Source organism: Ovis aries, chromosome 2, assembly GCF_016772045.2.
Source record: "Ovis aries strain OAR_USU_Benz2616 breed Rambouillet chromosome 2, ARS-UI_Ramb_v3.0, whole genome shotgun sequence".
Taxonomy (NCBI): domain Eukaryota; kingdom Metazoa; phylum Chordata; class Mammalia; order Artiodactyla; family Bovidae; genus Ovis; species Ovis aries.
The window spans coordinates 45,774,029-45,782,379 of NC_056055.1; the positions used below are offsets into that span (position 1 = coordinate 45,774,029).

General features: G+C 42.3%; 1 non-coding gene across 1 annotated transcript; it reads right to left on the reverse strand.

Annotated features, from left to right (window-relative positions):
• Positions 1-7,560: 7,560 nt before the first annotated feature.
• LOC114113463 (U4 spliceosomal RNA) lies at positions 7,561-7,695 on the reverse strand. The gene has a single exon (XR_003588485.1). It is a non-coding gene; the product is annotated as a U4 spliceosomal RNA (small nuclear RNA).
• Positions 7,696-8,351: the final 656 nt, after the last annotated feature.

Genomic DNA, 8,351 nt, shown 5'->3' on the forward strand with positions numbered 1-8,351 from the left:
AAGCACAGAGCCTCAACATGCTGTTAAGACCACTGTCACTGTCCTTGGAAACAGATCCAGACCATTATAGTGTAATGGAGACGTCCTAGAGAGGGGGCCACACCCACAGACAGGACCACTAGTAACCACTAGGAATCTATCCAGTAAACAGTGAAGGGATAGACAACAGCTAGGGGAGATAGGAGACCAAAAAAGAAAGAAAAACAATGAGAAGCGGCTAGTACGTTGGGCAAGGGGGCCGTTGTACCATCCAGGGAAAGGCTGCTATAACTCTCTAAGTACACAGCTGGAGGCTTCTGATGCAAGAAACTGCCCTCCCCAGATTCGTGCAATATACCATTAAAAGAATAAATGACGGGTCACTTACTGGGCTCTCCTGGACATAGAGATTCTCACAGACTCTGAGTCTCTGAACTTTGCATCCCCCATTGCCCATTAAGCTTTGTCTCATGGAAACATCACCCACATGTTCAGCATGGCTATTAAGGCCTCTTTAATACATACTGGAGCCAAACTTGGACCCTCTGGCATATTCCACCTACAGGAAAAATTGGCCTCCTCTGTCTCCAGTTTCTTGCCAAATGCCATGCTGGAGGAGGGCATCCTTGCTCTTTGTTCCTTGGCTACCTGGAGAGCCCCTTGGGTTAACTGAATGAACAGCAGTGGGAGTTCACACACTGTACAGATGGCTTTGCCAAACATCAAAAATGATGGTGCTCAGTGGAACGTTGCTGTTTTTACCCTTTAGTCAGGATGTCCTGATAAAGGATGGGATCCAAGGATGAACACTATCGGTCAAATCTTCAGCAGTCAGTTATCTTAGCACTGGACTCCCTTTAAAAATTCCTCTATCTTAAGATTTCTCTGATGGTCCAGTGGCTAAGACTCTGCGCTCCCAATGTAGGCACCGTGAGTTCCATCCCTGGTCAGGGAACTAGATCTCACATGCCACAGCTAAGAATTTGTATGCTGCAACTAAAGAGCACACAGTCACAACAAAGTTCGAAGACCCTGAATGCTGCAGTTAAGACCAGGCACAGCCAAATAAATAAACATTTAAAAAGTGGTCTATCTTGCCCAGGACTCTCTTAATCCAAGACATCTTGGCTGATTTACATCAGATATCAACTTCAAGAATTTTCACATCACCTTTCCCTATATTGAAAGTGGAATTTCATTGCGTATAAAGACTCAGTATACATGAAGTCCTTTAATAATGTCTCCCCTTATCTTTATATGCATTTGATGATACCCTCATCCCATAAGTGCTGGAAATGAAAGTGTTAGTCGCTCAGTCGTGTCCAGTTCTTTGTGACCCCCATGGACTACAGCCGGCCAGGTTCCTCTGTCCATGGATTTTCCAGGCAAGAATACTAGAATGGGTTTCCACTTCCTTCTCCAGGGTATCTTTCTGACCCAGGGATTGAACCAGGGTCTTCTATGTTACAGGCAGATTTTTCACCATTTGAGCTATCAGGGAAGCCCATAAGGGCTGGAAGCTGGATCTGAGATGCATACTCTTCTGGGACTCATTAACCATAGATTGTTCCATGAGTCAGGCAATTGCTCATATGACATGGGGCACATTTGAGCAGAAACTTTCACCAAACGAAAGAAAAGCAAAAACCGTCAAGTGCAGCTGCACACCTTTGGTCTGGGTGCTTTAGATGGCTTGCAATCTGGAGGCTCAAAACTTCCAAGAAAGCTATTGTTTTGTTTTGTTTGAAGTTTACTCTTTTGTTTGTTTGCTTTGTTGTTGTTTTTTTTTTCTTGTGTTTTGGCTGCACAGCATTTGGGATCGTAGTTTCCCTGCTAGGGATCAAACCTGTGCCCCCTGCAGTGGAAGCATGGAGTCTTAACCACTGGACCACTAGGGAACTCCTAGAAGCCATTGTTTTAATCAGACATGACAATGCTGAGACCCACAAACTATCAAGTTTGGCTGATACAAGCCCTGTGACCCAAAGACCTTCAGTGATGAAACCAACAATTGAGACTAAAGGTCATAGCAATTGGCCAGACTGGAGGGTCTTTCTGCAGGCAAATGCTGGAGTTCCAACCTAATCCACAGATATTTTAATTGGCAAACAATCTGACACCCTATTAATAACATACTGCCCCTTCTAGGTCTATCAAATTTCTAGAGATAGTAAACAACTTCCTGAACAGGCATACTAACCTAGCCAAAGCCCATGGCCCCAGTCACCTCTTCTATCAAGCTTTCAGACTTTCTACCTGCCCTAATCACCCCTGGGCCAGTTACCAGACAACAAGGGATAGCCTCTAAGCCCCACAGCCTGCTGAAATGATTCAAACCAGCCAATTTAAGCTTGTTTATCCTGCCTTGCCTTTTCCTCCCAAAGAAACCACAGTAAAGGCTCTTACCCCATTTTTCCCAACTCCTTGAACATTTTGACTAACCCTGGAACTACCCCATGTTATGCCCTCTTCTCTTGGAATCTGTGAGTGTAACAATCATCCCAATATAATTGATCTATTGGCTTTACAGTATTTAAATGATAATAAGACCTTTTTAAAAAACTTAGGCCATAATGCCTTTGGTGGCTCAGTGGTGAAGAATCCACCTGCCAATACAGCAGATGTGGGTTCGATCCCTGAGTCAGGAAGATCCCCTGGAGAAGAAAATGGCAATCCACTCCAGTATTCTTGCCTGGAGAATCCTGGAGGAGCCTGGTGGGCTATAGTACATGGGGTTGCAAAAGTGAAGGACATGACTTAGTAACTAAAACAACAAAATAATGCCTGGGCAATCTACCTTTTAGGCTCATCAAATGAAGAGCCTCATGGCTACCTCTCCAAGGTGGATATGAGATGAATTCTCTGTCTGCACCATGCTGAGGTCCACTGGTGCCCCTGCTGCCTCTTCCCTAACCCCATGGTGCCCTCCTTTCCACAACAGCAGTGCTCACCCTACCTGGAATATTATATCCTGGGTGAGGAAGAGCCCCTTCTACTGGTCTGAGGATGCTGTTGGGGACCAGTTATTACCCTGTTCAGACTATTCCTGCCCTTGAGACTGGGCTGGGCCCTTTGAAAGTGACTCACAGGTTATTTTTCATCATTTTAGTGATCTCTCAGGTTATCTCTAATTGCTGCTGTTGTTGATCAGTTGCTAAGTTGTGTTGACTCTTTGCAACCTCATGGACTGTAGCAAGCACACCAGGGTCATCTTCCTTCATTATCTTTAATTACCTTATCATAAAACTCTGAAAGTCTCAAAACTAAACTAATTCTAAGCCATTGGCATTTTAATGTGGATTTGTGCCACACAATTCAGTACTAAATTGTTTTTGTTTTAACACAGTTCTCATGGATCCCTCTATACTTGAGTTACCTTCTTGCCAAACTCATTATGGGTAGAACCCCCTATTTCTCCTTTATATGCACGCAATGTGGGAGACTGGGGTTTGATCCCTGGGTCAGGAAGATCCCCTGGGGAAGGGAATGGCTATCCACTCCAGTATTCTTGCCTGGAGAATTCCATGGACAGAGGAGCCTGGCAGGCTACTGTCGCAGACAGTCAGACACAACTGAACGACTAACACTTTCACTTTCACTGCTCAGTAGTGTCCAACTCTTTGTGACCCCATGGACTACAATCCAGCCCTCCAGACTCCTCTGTCCATGAAGTTTTCCAGGCAAGAATACTGGAGTGGCTTGCCATTTCCTTCTTCAGGGGATCTTCCTGACCAAGGGATCGAACCTGCATCTCCCAAGTCTTCTGCATTGCAGGTGGATTCTTTACCACTTAGCCACCTGGGAAGCCCCCTTTCTCCTTTACAGTTTGAATAAATGTTAGGTGCTCATTAAAGACTTGTCTCATCAACTCACATAGACAGAACTGATTATAATAGCTGCTGTATCTTCAGGTTAAAATCAGACAGAAAAATGTCATTAGGTCAAAGGTTTCCCAATTCAGTTAAGAAATTCAGTTTAATTGCCAAAAATGTGGGCTTTAACATAGGACATTGATGTAACAAACAACACATGGGCAGCTGTCCATTGCTCTGTCCACATGTGTGGCTTTATCAAAGTTATCCATGTGTTAAGGCTCATCTCCCTATGCTTCTGCTCTGAACAGTCTGAGACAAATGGGCAAAAGAGACACTCTCCCATTTCCCAATTCACAATTGATGCAAGCAATTGTTAGGCAATCAGATTGGAAAACCAGCCATAGATGACCCCAAAGCAAATCCATGAACCCTGAGATAAGTGTATCCCAAGTTTTATGATCATTTTTGCTCATGTTTTACTAGCACCCTTACCGCTGGGTCTCTCTAGGTTCAAGCTGCTTAAAGTATGCTCTGTGGACCAGTAGGCTTTACCTCCTTCAGGAGGTTTTGGAAAAGCACACTATCAGACTCCCTGACCCAAGACCTCAGAGTCGGAATCTTCATTTTAATCCGATCCCAAGGTGAAGTAGGTGTATGTCAAGTTTGAGAAACACAGGTATAGGAGAACTAAAATAAAAAGAATCCATTTTCACCCCGTGTAGGTTTTGTTTGGGGGATTTCTTTTTCTTCTCACCAAATTTTGAAACAGGTAGAATAGTTCAGGTATACCACTGAGAACAGCAATGAAACTTTTAGTCATTTGCATTGTTGACTCCAATAGCGTTAGTTAGGTTAGTACATCTCTTAGGGAAATTCCAACGAGACAGTATATTAATTCATTTCTTCTACCTAGATCCTACATGCTATTTCCTGCCCTTCCAAACATTTAGTTTTACCTATTTAGTTTAGTTTCTTCAGCTATTCCTTGGATTCTGTGATCATCCTTATACCTTTCTTACAATTTCTCCTTGTGCTTGACTTGGGTAGATTTGGTTTCTGTTGCCTACATTTAAAGAACTTCAGTATGAATAGCTCCTTCATAGGGCAGCTATAAGGATCAAATGAAATGATGCAAATGAAGCACTTGGCATGGTTTCAGTTCAGTTCAGTTCAGTCGCTCAGTCATGTCTGACTCTTTGGGACCCCATGAATCACAGCACGCCTGCGATCCCTGTCCATCACCGTCTCCTGGAGTTCACTCAAACTCACGTCCATCGAATTGGTGATGCCATCCAGCCATCTCATCCTCTGTCGGCCCCTTTTCTTCCTGCCCCCAATCCCTCCCAGCATCAGAGTCTTTCCAATGAGTCAACTCATCGCATGAGGTGGCCAAAGTACTGGAGTTTCAGCTTTAGCATCATTCCTTCCAAAGAACACCCAGGGCTGATCTCCTTTAGAATGGACTGGTTGGATCTCCTTGCAGTCCAAGGGACTCTCAAGAGTCTTCTCCAACATCACAGGTCAAAAGCATCAATTCTTTGGCACTCAGCTTTCTTCACAGTCCAACTCTCGCATCCATACATGACCACTGGAAAAACCATAGCCTTGACGAGATGGATCTTTGTTGGCAAAGTAATGTCTCTGCTTTTCAATATGCTGTCTAGGTTGGTCATAACTTTTCTTCCAAGGAGTAAGCGTATTTTAATTTCATGGCTGCAATCACCATCTGCAGTGATTTTGGAGCCCAGAAAAATAAAGTCAGCCACTGTTTCCACTGTTTCCCCATCTATTTGCCGTGAAGTGATGGGACCAGATGCCATGATCTTCATTTTCTGAATGTTGAACTTTAAGCCAACTTTTTCACTCTCCTTTTTCACTTTCATCAAGAGGCCCTTTAGTTCTTCTTCCATTTTCTGCCATAAGGGTTGTGTCATCTGCATATCTGAGGTTATTGATATTTTCCCCTGCAATCTTGATTCCAGCTTGTGCTTCTTCCAGCCCAGTGTTTCTCATGATGTACTCTGCATATAAGTTAAATAAGCAGGGTGACAATATACAGCCTTGATGGACTCCTTTTCCTATTTGGAACCAGTCTGTTGTTCCATGTCCAGTTCTAACTGTTGCTTCCTGACCTGCATATAGGTTTCTCAAGAGGCAGGTCAGGTGGTCTGATATTCCCATCTCTTTCAGAATTTTCCACAGTTTATTGTGATTCCATGGTTTAGACCCATAGAAAAATGTCAATACATTTAGATACTCTGACTGCAGTGATTGGAACTTTGAAGGGCTGACTAGAGAGAAAAGAGTTACTAAAGATTCTTACTTCTGTTCCCAGGGATACTAGGAGCTTTGAAACTGAGGCTGAAATGGGTTTCAGGATCAGGCCTCTTTTTATACCTTCTATAAATAGGCACAAAGAGTCTCAGGCCAGTCATTGTTATCTTTCAAAGTTATGTCTATACGATTTCATAATGAATTACTCTCTAAAAAGGGAGAAGTGGCACCTGCCCAGAGACCACCACCTCCTGTAGCACAGTTCCTCCAGAGTATTACAACAGAAATTAAATTATCAGGAACAAGGGAACAGGATCAAATTGGTGACAGTGATCCCAACAAAGTATCATGCTCCTTTTGTTTCCCCCAACCAATGATATTTCCCTTTGATGGAATCACTTACTGAAAGTTCTGGTCCTCAAACACCTGAGACAGACTTAAGGCACATGGGAACTCCGTATATGATGAAGCTGGCATCTCAGAAACAGTAGGGGAAAAGTACTGCTTTACAAATGACAATAAGTAGTTAGTTGGGACAAAAATATTGGGTCTATTCCTTAAACACACTCACATAAGTTTCGCATAAGCCCAATATTAAACTGTAAGAATCAAATTCACTAAAGGACTAGAGGAAAGCATTGGAAAATTATTCTTGGGTCTTTGGAGTGAAAAGCCTTTTTAAGCATAACTCAAATAAATAAGACACCAAAGGTTGATAAATTGGACTTTGTAAAAGTTTAGAAAACTGTTATGATAAAGTATATACAAGCATATGCCATTTACTGCACTGAGTCACTCAGTCATGTCTCTTTGCTGCCCGATGGACTGTAACCTGTCAGGCTTCTCTGTCCAAGGGATTCTCCAGGCAAGAATATTGGAATGGGTTGCCATTCCCTCCTCCAGGGGATCTTCCCAACCTAGAGATTGAACCCAGGTGTCCTGCATTGTAGGTGGATTCTTTACCACCTGAGCCACCAGGGAAGCCCAAGAATACTGGAGTGGGTAGCCTAACCCTTCTCCAGGTGAACTTCTCGACCCAGGGGTTTCCTGCATTGCAGGCGGATTCTCCACCAGCTGATCTACCAGGGAAGCCTCACATATGCCATAGACAATTTCAAAAGACAAATGACAAATTGAGAAAAAATACTTCTCAAATCATATCACAGACAGAAGGTTAATCTCCCTAACACATAAAGAAACCTCTAAAATTAGTAAGAAAAAAGATAATAACTTAAAATGAGACAATTAAAAAAAAAGAAATAGTAAATAGCTCCTATTAGTCCATTTAGGAACTAAATTGTTAAACACACATACATAACTTGAGATTGTACTGAGACAGCATTTTCACCTCTCAAGTTGGCAAAACCTTCAAGATTTGATAACACCCTCTGTTGGCAAGCACACAGTAGAGATATGGTACTTTCAAAGAAATGAGAAAGCTTTTAATGTACTGATATGGAAGTTTCTCTAAGAAAAAAGCAAAATACAGAATAATAGATGTAGTGTATCATCATTTATGGTTAAAAAGGGGGAGGGCAGAGAATGTATTTTGAGAAAAGGTTTCAATTAGCAATAATCACAACTCAGATAAAACTCAATGACTGTGATACTGCCACTATGCAAAGCTTTATTTTGAAATGTATAAATGTCTTTGCCTGTGTGTGTACCCATGAGCTCTGAGAGTTCACACACACACAAACAGACACAGACACACACAGACACACACACACAACAAACCTAGTAACAGGATGTGGTTGGAATTTGAGGATGGGGAAGGAAGATGTTTCACTGTTATAACTTTTTGTGTGTTTTCTTTTTTTAAATGCTTTTTGAGGTACTTGAATGTATTGCTTAATAGTGATAACTAAAAAAATAACATCAAAGAACCAAGAATAAAAATAAAATGAAGTTCATATCTTTTAAGGAAGACTCAGGAATTTGAGGTTTTCCATGTGCTGAAGTTCTAAGGAAATTAATTATGTGATGAACATTTGTAGAGCCTGTATACTTTACAAAGTACTTGTTTCCTTGTTCTCTCTACATTGTATCATTGCTCCTTCAATTTTTAAGGCAAAAAACAAAGTCGGTTTCGTTATCGACATTTAATAATAGTTGAGAAATTTCCTGATGGCGCAGGGGATAAGAATCCTCCTATTAATCTGGGGGACACACGTTTGATCCCTGGTCAAGGAAGATCTCACTTGCCACAGAGGAACAAAGACCGTGGGCCACAGCTACTGAGCCCACATGCCTAGAACCTGTGCTCCGCAACAAGAAAAGCCA